The sequence below is a fragment of the Sparus aurata genome, unplaced genomic scaffold, assembly GCF_900880675.1.
Source record: "Sparus aurata unplaced genomic scaffold, fSpaAur1.1, whole genome shotgun sequence".
NCBI classification, from domain to species: domain Eukaryota; kingdom Metazoa; phylum Chordata; class Actinopteri; order Spariformes; family Sparidae; genus Sparus; species Sparus aurata.
Genome location: NW_022045162.1, coordinates 2,841 through 23,998, shown reverse-complemented (window position 1 = coordinate 23,998; position 21,158 = coordinate 2,841). Strand labels below are relative to the sequence as shown.

Genomic DNA, 21,158 nt, shown 5'->3' with positions numbered 1-21,158 from the left:
CACCATCCTTGAAGGAAGGCACCATCTCCCTACTCTTTAAAAAAGGTGAGAAAAAAGATCTTAAAAACTGGCGCCCCCTTACACTCCTTGGGGTTGACCGTAAGATTATTGCCAAAGCTATTTTTCTTCGAATACAAGAGGTGATAGAGAGGTTGGTTGGGGTGGAGCAGACCTGTGTGGTCCCTGGTCGCTCCATGTGTGACAATCTTGCTTTAATAAGAGATTCGTACTTATATGCCATAGATCGCAATGTACCACTCTGTATTGCTGGCCTGGATTTAGAAAAGGCCTTTGATAGGATAAGTCATGAATATCTAAAGCAAGCACTGGTGAGGTTTGGGTTTGGCCCACAGTTGAGGGCATGGATGGATTTACTGTATTTTGACTGCACGAGTAGAGTCAACATTAACGGCCATTTCACTGAACCTATTAAGATTCAATCAGGGGTCAGACAAGGTTGCCCGCTATCTGTCAGCCTGTTTGTCCTAGCCATGGAGCCTCTAGCCTGTGGGATAAAACAGGACACTGATATTAAGGGCCTTCCTGTCCCTGGTAGTAATGGGAAAGAGGCTAAATTGTCGTTGTATATGGATGATTTGACAATCCTTTGTACCAGTAATAAGTCAATGGTTAAAACCCTCCAGTGGTGTGAGCAATTTTCTCAAGCGTCAGGGGCCAAAATGAATCGGGCCAAGAGCGAGATCCTCTACCTTAATTGGCGAGAAACCAAACCTGATACAGGGTTAATAGAAAAAAAAGAGAGGGTAAAATTTTGGGAGTGGAAATTGGAAAGGGGATGGAAACTCTAAATTGGGAAACAAGACTACCAGCTATCAGGGGAAAATTGCTGCAGTGGGAGGAGAGGGATCTAACGTTCACTGGCAAAATTCTGGTTATTAAGGCCGAGGTTCTGGCGTCCTTGACGTTTCTGGCGGCCACACTACCAGTGCCCAAGACCTTTCTCACCTCTTTGAGACGCGTAATGTTCCAATTCATCTGGAGCTCTCAGCAAGAACATGTTAAAAGAGACATCATGTACAAACCTCTGGTAAAAGGAGGGAAAGCTGTACCAGAGTTAGGAGCCAAACTTGATTCCCTTTTCTTAACACCAATTCTGAATGCTGTTTTAACAGAGAGTAACACCAGTCTCTGGTCTTATTTTGCCAAGTTTTGGGTGGGTCACATGATGTATAGAGGCATGGGTAAAAGGGTTTCTCTTTGTACACCTTATGCGGAAAGTAGACCAGCAATATACGAGAAGGCTCTAACACTCTTCAAGGTTGCTAGGCTAGAATGGTCAACGGGTGGTAAAATAGATAGGGTTGATGTGGAGGGTAGCCTTTCACCTCTTAACTCTAGGCTTGTGCCGGTAGGCATCCTACCAGAAAACCAATGCATCAGAGTATGGAAAAATGTAAACTTAGAGTTTTTGTCAAATGTACATAAAGACCTGGCATGGAAGATAGCCCAAAGTGTGTCCCTACAAGAGCCTCTTGCTAAGACGGCGCTGCACACGTAGTGCAAAATGTCCAATGAGTGATTGTAATAATGACGAGGATGTGGCCCAACCCGGTTTTGGTCATGCTATGTTTTCAAAGGCGGTGTGGGAGATTGTGAAACCATGGTTAACAGACCTTTTCAGAGCCCCAAATGAAATGGATGTTCTATATGGAAACATTGACACAAATGAAAAGGACAAAAATGAAAGGTGGTGGGCAGTAATCAACTGTATTACTGCCCTGTATTACTGTGATTTATGTATGACTGTAATAGCTTTGACTGAAATTAATAAAGGCTTCTAAAAAGTGAAAAAAAAGTGGTTCACCCAGGGCGAGGCTCAGCCATTGCACTCCGGTTGTGCTGACCCCTGCGAATTCCCCAAAGTGTGGGAATCTCGACTGCATAATTTGGGTGGTAGGTGGGGGAACCTGCGTTCGCTGCTCTCCCGGATGACAATGTCGACAGAAAACACTCGAGTGCTCGTCTCCCGCGCTTTCTGCCGAGCCAGCCTTAGGCTCTGCGGGACAGCTGCTTTGGTTTCCTTACGTTCGCGTTTCCATCTGTGCTGAAAGCCCCAGTGCTGCCGCACACTGTCTTCTGCTGCTTTGCGCCGTAGATAACCCCCGTTTCCCTCGCGAAAGGGCAGAGTGGGCGGGGCCGGTGAAAGCCGGCACAGAACTCAACTGAGCCTCCTCCTCTCCGAGATATTGCGTGAGAAAATGTGGTCTGGCTGCGTCCCTTGCGGGAATGCTGACTTGTGGGCGGCACATTGTCCTCTGGTCGTGTTCAGACTGGGCCGGAGTACCATGGTGCCAAGCGCCATTGGGACAGGGTTTTATTTTTTAGTTCATTTTGCCGAGCGATGGATGCTGGAAAAAGGGAAACAAAACGGGCACCTTTCTGTGGACCAGTCACCCTTGTCCAATTTGCACCACTGTTTACACATCGGCAAGCAACTTTAGTGCCCAGGGAGGATGAGAAAATTGCCAACTTTAGAGCCTCTGGCGGGACCAGCTGGCGTTGGGGTTCCTTGCGTTCGGAGTTTCAATCCAGTGCTGAAAGGCCCCAGTGCTGCCGCAAACTGTCCTTCTGCTGCGTTTGCGCGCAGATAACCCCTTTTCCCCGCCGAAAGGGGCAGAGTGGCGGGGCCCGGTGAAAGCCGGCAGACAGACTCAACTGAAGCCTCCTCCCTCTCCGAGACATTGCCCGTGAGAAATGTGGTCCTGGCTGCGTCCCCTTGCCGGGAATGCTGACTGTTGGGGGGCGGCAACATTGGTCTCTGGTCGTGTTTCAGACTGGGCGGAGTCATGGTGCCAAGCGGCCATTGGGACAGGGTTGTTAGTTTTAGTTCAATTTTGCCGAGCGATGGATTGCTGGGAGAAAGGAAACAAAACGGGCGACATTATCTGTAGACACAGTCACCCTTGTCCAATTTGCACCACTGTTTACACATTGGCAGCAACTTTAAGTGCCCAGGGGGATGAGAAAAATTGCCAAGGCGCCTAACTCTGCTGTCATCAACCCATAGGCACCGTCAGCCAGGGGGCTGAGCCTGGGAATGGCCACCCTGTGTCAGACTGTTTCCAACTCATACTTACCTGGCAGGGGAGGACACCATGATCAAGAAGGTGGTTCACCCAGGGCGAGGCTCAGCCATTGCACTCCGGTTGTGCTGACCCCTGCGAATTCCCCAAATGTGGGAATCTCGACTGCATAATTTGTGGTAGTGGGGGACTGCGTTCGCGCTCTCCCCTGATGACAATGTCGACAGAAAACACTCGAGTGCTCGTCTCCCGCTTTGTCGAGCCAGCCTTAGAGCTCTGCGGGACAGCTGCTTTGGGTTCCTTGCGTTCGCGTTTCAATCCGTGCTGAAAGCCCCAGTGCTGCCGCACACTGTCTTCTGCTGCGTTGCGCGCAGATTACCCCCGTTTCCCGCCGAAAGGGCAGAGTGGGCGGGGCCGGTGAAAGCCGGCACAGACTCAACTGAGCCTCCTCCTCTCCGAGACATTGCTTGAGAATGTGGTCTGGCTGCGTCCCTTGCGGGAATGCTGACTGTTTGGCGGCACATTGTCTCTGGTCGTGTTCAGACTGGGCGGAGTCATGGTCCAAGCTGCCCATTGGTACAGGGTGTATTTTTAGTTCATTTGCCGACGATGGATGGCTGAAAAGGAAACAAACGGGCGACCTTTCTGTGGACCAGTCACCCTTGTCCAATTTGCACCACTGTTTACACATTGGCAGCAACTTTAAGTGCCCAGGGAGGGATGAGAAAATTGCCAAAGGCGCCTAACTCTGCTGTCATCACCCATAGGCACCGCGCCATGGGGCTGAAGCCTGGGAATGGCCACCCTGTGTCAGACTGTTCCAACTCATACTTACCCTGGCAGGGGAGACACCATGATCAAGAAGGTGGTTCACCCAGTTTGACTCTATTGTTGTCGTGCGGTGTATGGGGCACAATAAAGTAATTGTTTGGGTTTTATACCAAACACCCCCCACCTGACTGGAGGACCAACATGGCATCGGCACCTAGTCCACGCCAATCGCAGGAATGCAGTACGCTTCGATCTGTTGGAAGATCTACAAATGGACCGGCTGCAGTTCAGCAGACAAATCCTGCAGAAAGAACTCGGCATCTCTACCAACCAGCTTGACTATCTTTTTGCTTTCCCTGGAAAGAAGATCTTTGAGGTAATATTCACCACCACGCAACACTATGAAAGTTGTCTCGAGAAGTTTGAGAAGAAGAAGTCAGCGCCAAGCTTCAGGAGGATCACCATATCACCCTTGGCAGACATAGACCTCAAGACTGTACATGTCATGATCTTCTCAGAAAGAGTCAGAAACCAAGATGTCTGGACATGGATGGCACGATACTGTGAGGTAATCAATGCCATGGAAGTGATGGACATCGATGGAATTAAGACAGGCACCAGGCGATTCCAAGTTTCGACTCATAAGGCGACAGGGGGCCCTACAGCATCTCCCAAACACCATACAGCTGGGAGCCTTCAGAGGGTCTGTCTTCTACCCTGGTCAGCCCAAAGAATGCCGGAAATGTGGCAGCCTAGACCACCTGGCTGCTGCATGTACCATGGATGTCTGCAGGAATTGCAAAGCTTTAGACCACACTACAGCACATTGTCCAACTCCAGTGAAATGCAATCTCTGCTCCTCAGCCAACCATCGCTTTAAGGACTGCCCTCAAGCATACTCCAATCGGTTGAAGCTGTCTACACTTAGATCAGCGGTATCTTTAAGCCAGGAGGTCATGAGTGAAATACCGGATGATGACCAGGCACCCATTCCACACGCAAACCAGGTGCAGCAGCCACCAACCACTGCTCTCCAACAACAAAGTGAACAGCCAGCATTTGACCTTGAAGAGGATATGCAAGATGGGGCACAGGTCGTGGACTGGAGTGCTGAACTATCCGAGGATGACGATGATGTGTCCAACTCCTCCTCCTCCACAACGGCCCCCCTCGCCTTGCATCAAGCAGAACACCTCTCAAGCTCAAAGATAGAATTGACACGGATGACACTACAGGAGGCAGGGAACCGTCTGGAGAACCTGCTGGCTAGCATCCCCCTTCAAGAGTCAGCGGCCGATCTTCCCTTCCAGGAGTTAGAGGGTCCAACATCCCAGCTGCCAAGCATCACCATCCACCCAACACCAGGCTCATCTGCCTCCTCATCAGTGAACAGCCAACCTGTGACGTCGACATCTGCAGCCCAATCTAGCAACAGCATCAAACCTCACCCCCCAGATTTCCACAGAACAGGCTGAAGAAGCCCCCTATCCACACAAGCCTCTTTGGTCCTTCCCTTTGCCACCTCCTTGATACCAGACTCGGTAGATCTCCCACAAGGAAACGCCAAAATGAGTCTACAATCTCAGGTGAATCTTCTCCCTTGAACCCTTCTGTGATTCCGCGTACCAACTGGCCCGTTTCCTCCCCTACCTCAAACCCCTTTTTAGAACAAGATGTGGTAGTTGCCTTCTCATCGACTACACAGATCAAGAGACATGTCGAGGAATGTAGAAAAAGCGGCAAAACCAAGAAAAAGAAGCTCCTTAGGAAAAAGTAGATGTCCCATAATTTGTCACTGATCTAACCATCTTGAACCCCCTGAACTGCATCCCATGGCTCCTCTTTCAATAGCATCCCTCAATACTAGAGGACTCAATGACCCAGTAAAAGTGTTTGTCAGCCTTCACTTTTCTACATTCAGAAGGGAATGATATATTTTTACTTCAAGAATGTAATCTATCCTTCAGGGATAATTACAAGGTCTTCGAGGACAGATGGAGGCATGGCCCGTCAGTATGGTCAGGCGACAATAAAAACAGATCCTCAGGGGTTGCGGTATTATTTAGAGGGCAAGATTTCATCATCCAGAGGGTACAACGTGTAATTGATGGGAGAATTCTTTGTATTGATGTTTCGTGGTTCGGCAGCAAGTTTAGAGTAATCAATGTGTACTGTCCAGTGGAGCTTCAAGAGCGGGTAGCAGTACTCAGAGAATTACAGCCCCTTTTGTTGTGCAGCAAAGAGGTAATTCTGGGCGGTGACTTCAACTGCTTGGTAAACAAAAAGGATAAACAAACCACCTCCACAGTAAGGCTTGATTCCAGTTCTGAAATCCTACAAAACATCATTAAAGATTTTCGATTGAGGGATGCTTACCGCTCAAAAACCCGATTTTACCTGGGTACAACCTGGTCCAATGGCAGAACCCATTCCAGAATAGACTTTCTGCTGACATCAATGGGGCTGCAGGTTGTCGACGCAGGAACTACTCCAGTCTTCTTCTCTGACCACCATAAAATTGAATGCTCGGTCACGCTTAAAGACATCATACAAAAAGGTAGAGGCTCATGGAAGCTGAATATATCGCTACTGCAAGATGAAAAGGTGGTCAGTGAATTTCGGGTCAAACTCAACCATTGGCTCTCCCTGAAGCCCTTCTTCAAACTTAGCGGGAGAGTGGTGGGAAGAAATGAAGATCAGAGCAAAACGCTTCTTTATAGATTGGGGTAAAAGGACAGCAAAAAAGAGACGTCTGAAGCTACAGAAACACAAGGCAAAATTACAGAGATTTTATATGATGTCTTATTCTGGTTTTGATGTGGCAGAGGATATAGTTAAATTAAGGGAGAGATGTCTCGCCTCTCCACAGAGGCCAGTCAGGGACTGCTGATACGCAGCCGAGTCCACCACATTGAGAACAATGAAAAATGTTCTAGATATTTTTTTAGGAAACTAACTAAGCAAAACATTTTATAGAGGGACTAAAGGATAAAGACGGACAAGAAAAAACAGAAATTACATGATATACTCAGCTGTGTCCACGCCTTCTACTCTGATCTCTACAAAAGTGAAGACTTAGATAAGGCAGCTTTAGAAAACCTTCTATCTAAAGTAAATAAACATGTTGATGAATCTAAAGGTAAACTTGATGATAAAATATCTCTGCATAGCTCAAAAAGCATTAGAAAGTATGCAAAAGAACAAGGCCCCTGGGGCTGATGGTTTGCCAAAAGAATTTATACTACCTTCTGGGCAGAGTTAAAGGAGCCTCTCTTAGAGATGTACCATGAGAGCCTCCAATTGGGGTCACTGCCACCATCCTTGAAGGAAGGCACCATCTCCCTACTCTTTAAAAAAGGTGAGAAAAAAGATCTTAAAAACTCGCGCCCCCTACACTCCTTGGGGTTGACCGTAAGATTATTGCCAAAGCTATTTTTCTTCGAATACAAGAGGTGATAGAGAGGTTGGTTGGGGTGGAGCAGACCTGTGTGGTCCCTGGTCGCTCCATGTGTGACAATCTTGCTTTAATAAGAGATTCGTACTTATATGCCATAGATCGCAATGTACCACTCTGTATTGCTGGCCTGGATTTAGAAAAGGCCTTTGATAGGATAAGTCATGAATATCTAAAGCAAGCACTGGTGAGGTTTGGGTTTGGCCCACAGTTGAGGGCCATGGATGGATTTACTGTATTTTGACTGCACGAGTAGAGTCAACATTAACGGCCATTTCACTGAACCTATTAAGATTCAATCAGGGGTCAGACAAGGTTGCCCGCTATCTGTCAGCCTGTTTGTCCTAGCCATGGAGCCTCTAGCCTGTGGGATAAAACAGGACACTGGATATTAAGGGCCTTCCTGTCCCTGTAGTAATGGGAAAAGAGGCTAAATTGTCGTTGTATATGGATGATTGACAAATCCTTTGTAACCAGTAATAAGTCAATGGTTAAAACTCTCCCGTGGTGTGGAGCAATTTTCTCAAGCGGTCAGGGGCCAAAATGAATCGGGCCAAGAGCGAGATCCTCTACCTTAATTGGCGAGAAACCAAACCTGATACAGGGTTAATAGAAAAAAAAAGAGAGGGTAAAAATTTTGGGAGTGGAAATTGGAAAGGGGATGGAAACTCTAATTGGAAACAAGACTACCAGCTATCAGGGGGAAAATTGCCTGCAGTGGAGAGGAAGGGATCTAACGTTCACTGGCAAATTCTGGTTATTAAGGCCGAGGTTCTGGCGTCCTTGACGTTTCTGGCGGCCACACTACCAGTGCCCAAGAGACCTTTCCTCACCTCTTTGAGGACGCGTAATGTTCCAATTCATCTGGAGCTCTCCAGCAAGAACATGTTAAAAGAGACATCATGTACAAACCTCTGGTAAAGGAGGAAAGCTGTACCAGAGTTAGGAGGCCAAACTTGATTCCCTTTTCTTAACACCAATTCTGAATGCTGTTTTAACAGAGAGTAACACCAGTCTCTGGTCTTATTTTGCCAAGTTTTGGGTGGGTTCACATGATGTATAGAGGCATGGGGTAAAAGGGTTTCTCTTTGTACACCCTATGCGGAAAGTAGACCAGCAATATACGAGAAGGCTCTAACACCTCTCAAGGTTGCTAAGCTAAAATGGTCAACGGGTGGTAAAATAGATAGGGTTGATGTGGAGGGTAGCCCTTCACCTCTTAACTCTAGGCTTGTGCCGGTAGGCATCCTACCAGAAAACCAATGCATCAGAGTCATGGAAAAATGTAACTTAGAGTTTTTGTCAAATGTACATAAAGACCTGGCATGGAAGATAGCCCAAAGTTGTGTCCCTACAAGAGCCTTCTTGCTAAGACTGGCGCTGCACACGTGTGCAAATGTCCAATGAGTGATTGTAATAATGACGAGGATGTGGCCCACCGGTTTTGGTCATGCTATGTTTCAAAGGCGGTGTGGGAGATTGTGAAACCCATGGTTAACAGACCTTTCAGAGCCCCAACTGAAATGGACTGTTCTATATGGAAAACATTGACACAATGAAAAGGACAAAAATGAAAGGTGGTGGGCAGTAATCAACTGTATTAAAGAAGGCATCTGGAAATGCAGAAACCTAACTCGTTTAAAAAAAGTTCCCTGTTCCAGCAGATTCTGTGGCAAAGGTTGGCATATCAAGTGTCAGGGATTACATCATCAGAGACAGACTTAAGTATGATGATCAAATAATGGAAAACTGGTGGAAAATAGAGACAATTCCTGTTGCTTTGATGGACATTTTTTAAAATGAGGGAAAGAAAAGGAAAAAAAAAAAAAAAAAAAAAAAAAAAGCTGCATGGAATGTCTATTTGATTTATGTGTCTGTCACTGAAATGTGTATTGGCAGATGTAAATGTGACTCACTGATTAGAAATTTTATGGGTGACTGGATATTGTCATTAAGTAATCCATGTATGGCTTGAACTCTTTTCAAATTTCTTAGCCGGAATGCAACTGTTAACTATTGAATAGAAGTTCTGTTGGTGACGGGATATTGTTATTGTGTGATTTATGTATGACTGTAATGGCTTTGACTGAAATTAATAAAGGCTTCTAAAAAGTGAAAAAGTGTTCACCCAGGGCGAGGCTCAGCCATTGCACTCCGGTTGTGCTGACCCCTGCGAATTCCCCAAATGTGGGAATCTCGACTGCATAATTTGTGGTAGTGGGGGACTGCGTTCGCGCTCTCCCCTGATGACAATGTCGACAGAAAACACTCGAGTGCTCGTCTCTCCCGCGCTTTCTGCCGAGCCAGCCTTAGAGCTCTGGCGGGACAGCTTGCTTTGGGTTCCTTACGTTCGCGTTTCCATCTGTGCTGAAAGCCCCAGTGCTGCCGCACCTGTCTTCTGCTGCGTTGCGCGCAGATAACCCCCGTTTCCCGCCGAAAGGGCAGAGTGGGGCGGGGCCGGTGAAAGCCGGCACAGACTCAACTGAGCCTCCTCCTCTCCGAGACATTGCGTGAGAAATGTGGTCTGGCTGCGTGCCTTGCGGGGAATGCTGACTGTTGGCGGCACATTGTCTCTGGTCGTGTTCAGACTGGGCGGAGTCATGGTGCCAAGCGGCCATTGGGACAGGGTGTTATTTTTAGTTCATTTTGCCGAGCGATGGATGGCTGGAAAAGGAAACAAAACGGGCGACCTTTCTGTTGGACCAGTCACCCTTTTCCAATTTGCACCACTGTTTACACATTGGCAGCAACTTTAAGTGCCCAGGGAGGATGAGAAAATTGCCAACTTTAGAGCTCTGCGGGACAGCTGCTTTGGGTTCCTTGCGTTCCGCGTTTCATCCGTGCTGAGAGCCCCAGTGCTGCCGCACACTGTCTTCTGCTGCGTTGCGCGCAGATAACCCCCGTTTCTCCCCCGCCGAAAGGGCAGAGTGGGCGGGGCCGGTGAAAGCCGGCACAGACTCAACTGAGCCTCCTCCTCTCCGAGACATTGCGGGAGAAATGGTGGTCTGGCTGCGTCCCTTGCCGGGAATGCTGACTGTTGGGCGGCACATTGTCTCTGGTCGTGTTCAGACCTGGGGCGGAGTCATGGTGCCGAAGCGGCCATTGGGACATGGGTTGTTATTTTAGTTCATTTTGCCGAGCGATGGATGGCTGGAAACAGGAAACAAAAACGGGAGACCTTTCTGTAGACCAGTCACCCTTGTCCAATTTGCACCACTGTTTACACATTGGCAGCAACTTTAAGTGCCCAGGGACATGAGAAAATTGCCAAAGGCGCCTAACTCTGCTGTCATCAACCCATAGGCACCGTCAGCCAGGGGGCTGAGCCTGGGAATGGCCACCCTGTGTCAGACTGTTCCAACTCATACTTACCTGGCAGGGGAGACACCATGATCAAGAAGGTGGTTCACCCAGGGCGAGGCTCAGCCATTGCACTCCGGTTGTGCTGACCCCTGCGAATTCCCCATATGTGGGAATCTCGACTGCATAATTTGTGGTAGTGGGGGACTGCGTTCGCGCTCTCCCCTGATGACAACTGTCGACAGAAAACACTGAGTGCTCGTCTCCCGCGCTTTCTGCCGAGCCAGCCTTAGAGCTCTGCGGGAACAGCTGCTTTGGGTTCCTTGCGTTCGCGTTTCCATCTGTGCTGAAAGCCCAGTGCTGCCGCACACTGTCTTCTGCTGCGTTGCGCGCAGATAACCCCCGTTTCCCGCCGAAAGGGCAGAGTGGGCGGGGCCGGTGAAGCCGGCACAGACCTCACTGAGCCTCCTCCTCTCCGAAGACCATTGCGGTGAGAAATGTGGTCTGGCTGCGTCCCTTGCGGGAATGCTGACTGTTGGGCGGCACATTATCTCTGGTCGTGTTCAGACTGGGCGGAGTCATGGTGCCAAGCGGCCATTGGGACAGGGTGTTATTTTTAGTTCATTTTGCCGAGCGATGGATGGCTGGAGAAAGGAAACAAAACGGGCGACCTTTCTGTGGACCAGTCACCCTTGTCCAATTTGCACCACTGTTTACACATCGGCAGCAACTTTAAGTGCCCAGGGAGGATGAGAAAATTGCGAACTTTAGAGCTCTGCGGGACAGCTGCTTTGTTTTCCTTGCGTTCGCGTTTCCATCCGTGCTGAAAGCCCCAGTGCTGCCGCACACTGTCTTCTGCTGCGTTGCGCGCAGATAACCCCCCGTTTCCCGCCGAAAGGGCAGAGTGGGCGGGGCCGGTGAAAGCCGGCACAGACTCAACTGAGCCTCCTCCTCTCCGAGACATGTGCGTGAGAAATGTGGTCTGGCTGCGTCCCTTGCGGGAATGCTGACTGTTGGGGCGGCACATTGTCTCTGGTCGTGTTCAGACTGGGCAGAGTCATGGTGCCAAGCGGCCATTGGGACAGGGTGTATTTTTAGTTCATTTGCCGAGCGATGGATGGCTGGCAAAAGGAAACAAAACGGGCGACCTTTCTGTAGACCAGTCACCCCTTGTTCCAATTTGCACCACTGTTACACATTGGCAGCAACTTTAAGTGCCCAGGGAGGATGAGAAAATTGCCAAAGGCGCCTAACTCTGCTGTCATCAACCCATAGGCACGTCAGCCAGGGGGCTGAGCCTGGGAATGGCCACCCTGTGTCAGACTGTTCCAACTCATACTTACCTGGCAGGGGAGACACCATGATCAAGAAGGTGGTTCACCCAGGTCGAGGCTCAGCCATTGCACTCCGGTTGTGCTGACCCCTGCGAATTCCCCAAATGTGGGAATCTCGACTGCATAATTTGTGGTAGTGGGGGACTGCGTTCGCGCTCTCCCCTGATGACAATGTCGACAGAAAACACTCGAGTGCTCGTCTCCCGCGCTTTCTGCCGAGCCAGCCTTAGAGCTCTGCGGGACAGCTGCTTTGGGTTCCTTGCGTTCGCGTTTCCATCCGTGCTGAAAGCCCAGTGCTGCCGCACACTGTCTTCTGCTGCGTTGCGCGCAGATTACCCCCGTTTCCCGCCGAAAGGGCAGAGTGGGCGGGGCCGGTGAAAGCCGGCACAGACTCAACTGAGCCTCCTCCTCTCCGAGACATTGCGTGAGAAATGTGGGTCTGGCTGCGTCCCTTGCGGGAATGCTGACTGTTGGGCGGCACATTGTCTCTGGTCGTGTTCAGACTGGGCGGAGTCATGGTGCCAAGCGGCCATTGGGACAGAGTGTTATTTTTAGTTCATTTTGCCGAGCGATGGATGGCTGGAAAAAGGAAACAAAACGGGCGACCTTTCTGTGGACCAGTCACCCTTGTCCAATTTGCACCCTGTTTACACATTGGCAGCAACTTTAAGTGCCCAGGGAGGATGAAAAATTGCCAAAGGCGCCTAACTCTGCTGTCATCAACCATAGGCACCGTCAGCCAGGGGGCTGAGCCTGGGAATGGCCACCCTGTGTCAGACTGTTCCAACTCATACTTACCTGGCAGGGGAGACACCATGATCAAGAAGGTGGTTCACCCAGGGCGAGGCTCAGCCATTGCACTCCGGTTGTGCTGACCCCTGCGTATTCCCCAAATGTGGGAATCTCGACTGCATAATTTGTGGTAGTGGGGACTGCGTTCGCGCTCTCCCCTGAATGACAATGGTCGACAGAAAACACTCGAGTGCTCGTCTCCCGCGCTTTCTGCCGAGCCAGCCTTAGAGCTCTGCGGGACAGCTGCTTTGGGTTCCTTGCGTTCGCGTTTCCATCCGTGCTGAAAGCCCCAGGCTGCCGCACACTGTCTTCTGCTGCGTTGCGCGCAGATTACCCCCGTTTCCCCGCCGAAAGGGCAGAGTGGGCGGGGCCGGTGAAAGCCGGCAACAGACTCAAACTGAGCCTTGCCTCCTCTCCGAGACATTGCGTGAGAAATGTGGTCTGGCTGCGTCCCTTGCGGGAATGCTGACTGTTGGGCGGCACATTGTCTCTGGTCGTGTTCAGACTGGGCGGAGTCATGGTGCCAAGCGGCCATTGGACAGGGTGTTATTTTAGTTCGATTTTGCCGAGCGATGGATGGCTGGAAAAAGGAAACAAAACGGGCGACCTTTCTGTGGACCAGTCACCCTTGTCCAATTTGCACCACTGTTTACACATTGGCAGCAACTTTAAGTGCCCAGGGAGGATGAGAAAATTGCCAAAGGCGCCTAACTCTGCTGTCATCAACCCATAGGCACGTCAGCCAGGGGGCTGAGCCTGGGAATGGCCACCCTGTGTCAGACTGTTTCCAACTCATACTTACCTGGCAGGGGAGACACCATGATCAAGAAGGTGGTTCACCCAGGGCGAGGCTCAGCCATTGCACTCCGGTTGTGCTGACCCCTGCGAATTCCCCAAATGTGGGAATCTCGACTGCATAATTTGTGGTAGTGGGGGACTGCGTTCGCGCTCTCCACCTGATGACAATGTCGACAGAAAACACTCGAGTGCTCGTCTCCCGCGCTTTCTGCCGAGCCAGCCTTAGAGCTCTGCGGGACAGCTGCTTTGGGTTCCTTGCGTTTCGCGTTTCCATCGTGCTGAAAGCCCCAGTGCTGCCGCACACTGTCTTCTGCTGCGTTTGCGCGCAGATACCCCCGTTTCCCGCCGAAAGGGCAGAGTGGGGCGGGGCCGGTGAAAGCGGCACAGACTCAACTGAGCCTCCTCCTCTCCGAGATATTGCGTGAGAAATGTGGTCTGGCTGCGTCCCTTGCGGGAATGCTGACTGTTGGGCGGCACATTGTCTCTGGTCGTGTTCAGACTGGGCGGAGTCATGGTGCCAAGCGGCCATTGGGACAGGGTGTTATTTTTAGTTCATTTTGCCGAGCGATGGATGGCTGGAAAAAGGAAACAAAACGGGCGACCTTTCTGTGGACCAGTCACCCTTGTCCAATGGCCGCCACTGTTTACACATTGGCAGCAAATTTAAGTGCCCAGGGAGGATGAGAAAATTGCCAAAGGCGCCTAACTCTGCCTGTCATCAACCCATAGGCACCGTCAGCCAGGGGGGCTGAGCCTGGGAATGGCCACCCTGTGTCAGACTGTTCCAACTCATACTTACCTGGCAGGGGAGACACCATGATCAAGAAGGTGGTTCACCCAGTTTGACTCTATTGTTGTCGTGCGGTGTATGGGGCACAATAAAGTAATTGTTTGGGTTTTTATACCAAACACCCCCCACCTGACTGGAGGACCAACATGGCATCGGCACCTAGGCCACGCCAATCGCAGGAATGCAGTACGCTTCGATCTGTTGGAAGATCTACAAATGGACCGGCTGCAGTTCAGCAGACAAATCCTGCAGAAAGAACTCGGCATCTCTACCAACCAGCTTGACTATCTTTTTGCTTTCCCTGGAAAGAAGATCTTTGAGGTAATATTCACCCACACGCAACACTATGAAAGTTGTCTCGAGAAGTTTGAGAAGAAGAAGTCAGCGCCAAGCTTCAGGAGGATCACCATATCACCCTTGGCAGACATAGACCTCAAGAACTGTACATGTCATGATCTTCTCAGAAAGAGTCAGAAACCAAGATGTCTGGACATGGAGGGCACGATACTGTGAGGTAATCAATGCCATGGAAGTGATGGACATCGATGGAATTAAGGACAGGCACCAGGCGATTCCAAGTTCGACTCATAAGGCGACAGGGGGCCCTACAGCATCTCCCAAACACCATACAGCTGGAGCCTTCAGAGGGTCTGTCTTCTACCCATGGTCAGCCCAAAGAATGCCGGAAATGTGGCAGCCTAGACCACCTGGCTGCTGCATGTACCATGGATGTCTGCAGGAATTGCAAAGCTTTAGACCACACTACAGCACATTGTCCAACTCCAGTGAAATGCAATCTCTGCTCCTCAGCCAACCATCGCTTTAAGGACTGCCCTCAGCATACTCCCCATCGGTTGAAGCTGTCTACACTTAGATCAGCGGTATCTTTAAGCCAGGAGGTCATGAGTGAAATACCGGATGATGACCAGGCACCCATTCCACACGCAAACCAGGTGCAGCAGCCACCAACCACTGCTCTCCAACAACAAAGTGAACAGCCAGCATTTGACCTTGAAGAGGATATGCAAGATGGGGCACAGGTCGTGGACTGGAGTGCTGAACTATCCGAGGATGACGATGATGTGTCTAACTCCTCCTCCTCCACAACGGCCCCCCCTCGCCTTGCATCAAGCAGAACACCTCTCAAGCTCAAAGATAGAATTGACACGGATGACACTACAGGAGGCAGGGAACCGTCTGGAGAACCTGCTGGCTAGCATCCCCCTTCAAGAGTCAGCGGCCGATCTTCCCTTCCAGGAGTTGGAGGGTCCAACATCCCAGCTGCCAAGCATCACCATCCACCCAACACCAGGCTCATCTGCCTCCCCATCAGTGAACAGCCAACCTGTGACGTCGACATCTGCAGCCAATCTAGCAACAGCATCAAACCTCACCCCCCAGATTTCCACAGAACAGGCTGAAGAAGCCCCCCTATCCACACAAGGCCTCTTGGTCCTTCCCTTTGCCACCATCCTTGATACCAGACTCGGTAGATTCTCCCACAAGGAAACGCCAAAATGAGTCTACAATCTCAGGTGAATCTTCTCCCTTGAACCCTTCTGTGATTCCGCGTACCAACTGGCCCGTTTCCTCCCCTACCTCAAACCCCTTTTTAGAACAAGATGTGGTAGTTGCCTTCTCATCGACTACACAGATCAGAGACATGTCGAGGAATGTAGAAAAAGCGGCCAAAACCAAAGAAAAAGAAGCTCCTTAGGAAAAAGTAGATGTCCCATAATTTGTCACTGATCTAACCATCTTGAACCCCCTGAACTGCATCCCATGGCTCCTCTTCAATAGCATCCCTCAATACTAGAGGACTCAATGACCCAGTAAAGTGTTTGTCAGCCTTCACTTTTCTACATTCAGAAGGGAATGATATATTTTTACTTCAAGAATGTAATCTATCCTTCAGGGATAATTACAAGGTCTTCGAGGACAGATGGAGGCATGGCCCGTCAGTATGGTCAGGCGACAATAAAAACAGATCCTCAGGGGGTTGCGGTATTATTTAGAGGGCAAGATTTCATCATCCAGAGGGTACAACGTGTAATTGATGGGAGAATTCTTTGTATTGATGTTTCGTGGTCGGCAGCAGTTTAGAGTAATCAATGTGTACTGTCCAGTGGAGCTTCAAGAGCGGGGTAGCAGTACTCAGAGAATTACAGCCCCTTTTGTTGTGCAGCAAAGAGGTAATTCTGGGCGGTGACTTCAACTGCTTGGTAAACAAAAGGATAAACAAACCACCTCCACAGTAAGGCTTGATTCCAGTTCTGAAATCCTACAAACATCATTAAAGATTTTCGATTGAGGGATGCTTACCGCTCAAAAAACCCGATTTTACCTGGGTACACCTGGTCCAATGGCAGAACCCATTCCAGAATAGACTTTCTGCTGACATCAATGGGGCTGCAGGTTGTCGACGCAGGAACTACTCCAGTCTTCTTCTCTGACCACCATAAAATTGAATGCTCGGTCACGCTTAAAGACATCATACAAAAAGGTAGAGGCTCATGGAAGCTGAATATATCGCTACTGCAAGATGAAAAGGTGGTCAGTGAATTTAGGGTCAAACTCAACCATTGGCTCTCCCTGAAGCCCTTCTTCAACTTAGCGGGAGAGTGGTGGGGAAGAAATGAAGATCAGAGCAAAACGCTTCTTTATAGATTGGGGTAAAAGGACAGCAAAAAAGAGACGTCTGAAGCTACAGAAACACAAGGCAAAATTACAGAGATTTTATATGATGTCTTATTCTGGTTTTGATGTGGCAGAGGATATAGTTAAATTAAAGGGAGAGATGTCTCGCCTCTCCACAGAGGCCAGTCAGGGACTGCTGATACGCAGCCGAGTCCACCACATTGAGAACAATGAAAAAATGTTCTAGATATTTTTTTAGGAAACTAACTAAGCAAAAACATTTTATAGAGGGACTAAAGGATAAAGACGGACAAGAAAAAACAGAATTACATGATATACTCAGCTGTGTCCACGCCTTCTACTCTGATCTCTACAAAAGTGAAGACTTAGATAAGGCAGCTTTAGAAAACCTTCTATCTAAAGTAAATAAACATGTTGATGAATCTAAAGGTAAACTGATGATAAAATATCTCTGCATGAGCTCAAAAAAGCATTAGAAAGTATGCAAAAGAACAAGGCCCCTGGGGCTGATGGTTTGCCAAAAGAATTTTATACTACCTTCTGGGCAGAGTTAAAGGAGCCTCTCTTAGAGATGTACAATGAGAGCCTCCAATTGGGGTCACTGCCACCATCCTTGAAGGAAGGCACCATCTCCCTACTCTTTAAAAAAGGTGAGAAAAAAGATCTTAAAAACTGGCGCCCCCTTACACTCCTTGGGGTTGACCGTAAGATTATTGCCAAAGCTATTTTTCTTCGAATACAAGAGGTGATAGAGAGGTTGGTTGGGGTGGAGCAGACCTGTGTGGTCCCTGGTCGCTCCATGTGTGACAATCTTGCTTTAATAAGAGATTCGTACTTATATGCCATAGATCGCAATGTACCACTCTGTATTGCTGGCCTGGATTTAGAAAAGGCCTTTGATAGGATAAGTCATGAATATCTAAAGCAAGCACTGGTGAGGTTTGGGTTTGGCCACAGTTGAGGGCATGGATGGATTACTGTATTTTGACTGCACGAGTAGAGTCAACATTAACGGCCATTTCACTGAACCTATTAAGATTCAATCAGGGGTCAGACAAGGTTGCCCGCTATCTGTCAGCTTGTTTGTCCTAGCCATGGAGCCTCTAGCCTGTGGGATAAAACAGGACACTGATATTAAGGGCCTTCCTGTCCCTGGTAGTAATGGGAAAGAGGCTAAATTGTCGTTGTATATGGATGATTTGACAATCCTTTGTACCAGTAATAAGTCAATGGTTAAAACTCTCCAGTGGTGTGAGCAATTTTCTCAAGCGTCAGGGGCCAAAATGAATCGGGCCAAGAGCGAGATCCTCTACCTTAATTGGCGAGAAACCAAACCTGATACAGGGTTAATAGAAAAAAAAGAGAGGGTAAAATTTTGGGAGTGGAAATTGGAAAGGGGATGGAAACTCTAAATTGGGAAACAAGACTACCAGCTATCAGGGGAAAATTGCTGCAGTGGGAGGAGAGGGATCTAACGTTCACTGGCAAAATTCTGGTTATTAAGGCCGAGGTTCTGGCGTCCTTGACGTTTCTGGCGGCCACACTACCAGTGCCCAAGACCTTTCTCACCTCTTTGAGACGCGTAATGTTCCAATTCATCTGGAGCTCTCAGCAAAGAACATGTTAAAAGAGACATCATGTACAAACCTCTGGTAAAAGGAGGGAAAGCTGTACCAGAGTTAGGAGCCAAACTTGATTCCCTTTTCTTAACACCAATTCTGAATGCTGTTTTAACAGAGAGTAACACCAGTCTCTGGTCTTATTTTGCCAAGTTTTGGGTGGGTCACATGATGTATAGAGGCATGGGTAAAAGGGTTTCTCTTTGTACACCCTATGCGGAAAGTAGACCAGCAATATACGAGAAGGCTCTAACACTCTTCAAGGTTGCTAAGCTAAAATGGTCAACGGGTGGTAAAATAGATAGGGTTGATGTGGAGGGTAGCCTTTCACCTCTTAACTCTAGGCTTGTGCCGGTAGGCATCCTACCAGAAAACCAATGCATCAGAGTATGGAAAAATGTAAACTTAGAGTTTTTGTCAAATGTACATAAAGACCTGGCATGGAAGATAGCCCAAAGTTGTGTCCCTACAAGAGCCTTCTTGCTAAGACGGCGCTGCACACGTAGTGCAAAATGTCCAATGAGTGATTGTAATAATGACGAGGATGTGGCCCACCGGTTTTGGTCATGCTATGTTTCAAAGGCGGTGTGGGAGATTGTGAAACCATGGTTAACAGACCTTTTCAGAGCCCCAAATGAAATGGATGTTCTATATGGAAACATTGACACAAATGAAAGGACAAAAATAAAGGTGGTGGGCAGTAATCAACTGTATTAAAGAAGGCATCTGGAAATGCAGAAACCTAACTGCTTTTAAAAAGTTCCCTGTTCCAGCAGATTCTGTGGCAAAGGTTGGCATATCAAGTGTCAGGGATTACATCATCAGAGACAGACTTAAGTATGATGATCAAATAATGGAAACTGGTGGAAAATAGAGACAATTCCTGTTGCTTTGATGGACATTTTTTAAAATGAGGGAAAGAAAAGGAAAAAAAAAAAAAAAAAAAAAAGCGCATGGAATGTCTATTTGATTTAGTGTCTGTCACTGAAATGTGTATTGGCAGATGTAAATGTGACTCACTGATTAGAAATTTTATGGGTGACTGGATATTGTCATTAAGTAATCCATGTATGGCTTGAACTCTTTTCAAATTTCTTAGCCGGAATGCAACTGTTAACTATGAATAGAAGTTCTGTTGGTGACGGGATATTGTTATTGTGTGATTTAGTATGACTGTAATGGCTTTGACTGAAATTAATAAAGGCTTCTAAAAAGTGAAAAAGTGTTCACCCAGGGCGAGGCTCAGCCATTGCACTCCGGTTGTGCTGACCCCTGCGAATTCCCCAATGTGGGAATCTCGACTGCATAATTTGTTGGTAGTGGGGGACTGCGTTCGCGCTCTCCCCTGATGGACAATGTCGACAGAAAACACTCGAGTGTCGTCTCCCGCGCTTTCTGCCGAGCCAGCCTTAGAGCTCTGCGGGACAGCTGCTTTGGGTTCCTTACGTTCGCGTTTCATCTGTGCTGAAAGCCCCAGTGCTGCCGCACACTGTCTTCTGCTACGTTGCGCGCAGATAAACCCCCGTTTCCGACGAAAGGGCCAGAGTGGGCGGGGCGGTGTGAAAGCCGGCACAGACTCAACTGAGCCTCCTCCTCTCCGAGACATTGCTGTGAGAAATGTGGTCTGGCTGCGTCCCTTGCGGGAATGCTGACTGTTGGGGCGGCACATTGTCTCTGGTCGTGTTCAGACTGGGCGGAGTCATGGTGCCCAAGCGGCCATTGGGACAGGGTGTTATTTTTAGTTCATTTTGCCGAGCGATGGATGGCTGGCAAAAGGAAACAAAACGGGCGACCTTTCTGTAGACCAGTCACCCTTGTCCAATTTGCACCACTGTTTACACATTGGCAGCAACTTTAAGTGCCCAGGGAGGATGAGAAAATTGCCAAAGGCGCCTAACTCTGCTGTCATCAACCCATAGGCACCGTCAGCCAGGGGCTGAGCCTGGGAATGGCCACCCTGTGTCAGACTGTTCCAACTCATACTTACATGGCAGGGAGGAGACACCATGATCAAGAAGGTGGTTCACCCAGGGCGAGGCTCAGCCATTGCACTCGGTTGTGCTGACCCCTGCGAATTCCCCAAATGTGGGAATCTCGACTGCATAATTTGTGGTAGTGGGGGACTGCGTTCGCGCTCTCCCCTGATGACAATGTCGACAGAAAACACTGGAGTGCTCGTCTCCCGCGCTTTCTGCCGAGCCAGCCTTAGAGCTCTGCGGGACAGCTGCTTTGGGTTCCTTGCGTTCGCGTTTCCATCTGTGCTGAAAGCCCCAGTGCTGCCGCACACTGTCTTCTGCTGCGTTGCGCGCAGATAACCCCCGTTTCCCGCCGAAAGGGCAGAGCGGGCGGGGCCGGTGAAAGCCGGCACAGACTCAACTGAGCCTCCTCCCTCTCCGAGACATTGCGTGAGAAATGTGGTCTGGCTGCGTCCCTTGCGGGAATGCTGACTGTTGGGGCGGCACATTGTCTCTGGTCGTGTTCAGACTGGGCGGAGTCATGGTGCCAAGCGCCATTGGGACAGGGTGTTATTTTTAGTTCATTTTGCGAGCGATGGATGGCTGGAGAAGGAAACAAACGGCGACCCTTTCTGTGGACCAG

General features: G+C 49.1%; 7 non-coding genes and 2 pseudogenes across 7 annotated transcripts; all 9 read left to right on the top strand.

The window, feature by feature from the left end:
* Nucleotides 1-1,785: 1,785 nt before the first annotated feature.
* LOC115578083 (U1 spliceosomal RNA) lies at nt 1,786-1,947 on the top strand. The gene has a single exon (XR_003983372.1). It is a non-coding gene; the product is annotated as a U1 spliceosomal RNA (small nuclear RNA).
* A 1,143-nt stretch (nt 1,948-3,090) lies between these two features.
* Nucleotides 3,091-3,255, top strand: LOC115578067 (U1 spliceosomal RNA). Its single transcript, XR_003983360.1, has one exon. It is a non-coding gene; the product is annotated as a U1 spliceosomal RNA (small nuclear RNA).
* Nucleotides 3,256-9,337: 6,082 nt separating this feature from the next.
* On the top strand, nt 9,338-9,515 carry LOC115578078 (uncharacterized; annotated as a pseudogene).
* A 1,118-nt stretch (nt 9,516-10,633) lies between these two features.
* On the top strand, nt 10,634-10,797 carry LOC115578066 (U1 spliceosomal RNA). The gene has a single exon (XR_003983359.1). It is a non-coding gene; the product is annotated as a U1 spliceosomal RNA (small nuclear RNA).
* Nucleotides 10,798-11,904: 1,107 nt separating this feature from the next.
* LOC115578068 (U1 spliceosomal RNA) lies at nt 11,905-12,068 on the top strand. Its single transcript, XR_003983361.1, has one exon. It is a non-coding gene; the product is annotated as a U1 spliceosomal RNA (small nuclear RNA).
* Nucleotides 12,069-12,693: 625 nt separating this feature from the next.
* Nucleotides 12,694-12,855, top strand: LOC115578073 (U1 spliceosomal RNA). The gene has a single exon (XR_003983366.1). It is a non-coding gene; the product is annotated as a U1 spliceosomal RNA (small nuclear RNA).
* A 634-nt stretch (nt 12,856-13,489) lies between these two features.
* Nucleotides 13,490-13,653, top strand: LOC115578072 (U1 spliceosomal RNA). The gene has a single exon (XR_003983365.1). It is a non-coding gene; the product is annotated as a U1 spliceosomal RNA (small nuclear RNA).
* A 6,077-nt stretch (nt 13,654-19,730) lies between these two features.
* On the top strand, nt 19,731-19,908 carry LOC115578081 (uncharacterized; annotated as a pseudogene).
* Nucleotides 19,909-20,539: 631 nt separating this feature from the next.
* Nucleotides 20,540-20,704, top strand: LOC115578075 (U1 spliceosomal RNA). The gene has a single exon (XR_003983368.1). It is a non-coding gene; the product is annotated as a U1 spliceosomal RNA (small nuclear RNA).
* Nucleotides 20,705-21,158: the final 454 nt, after the last annotated feature.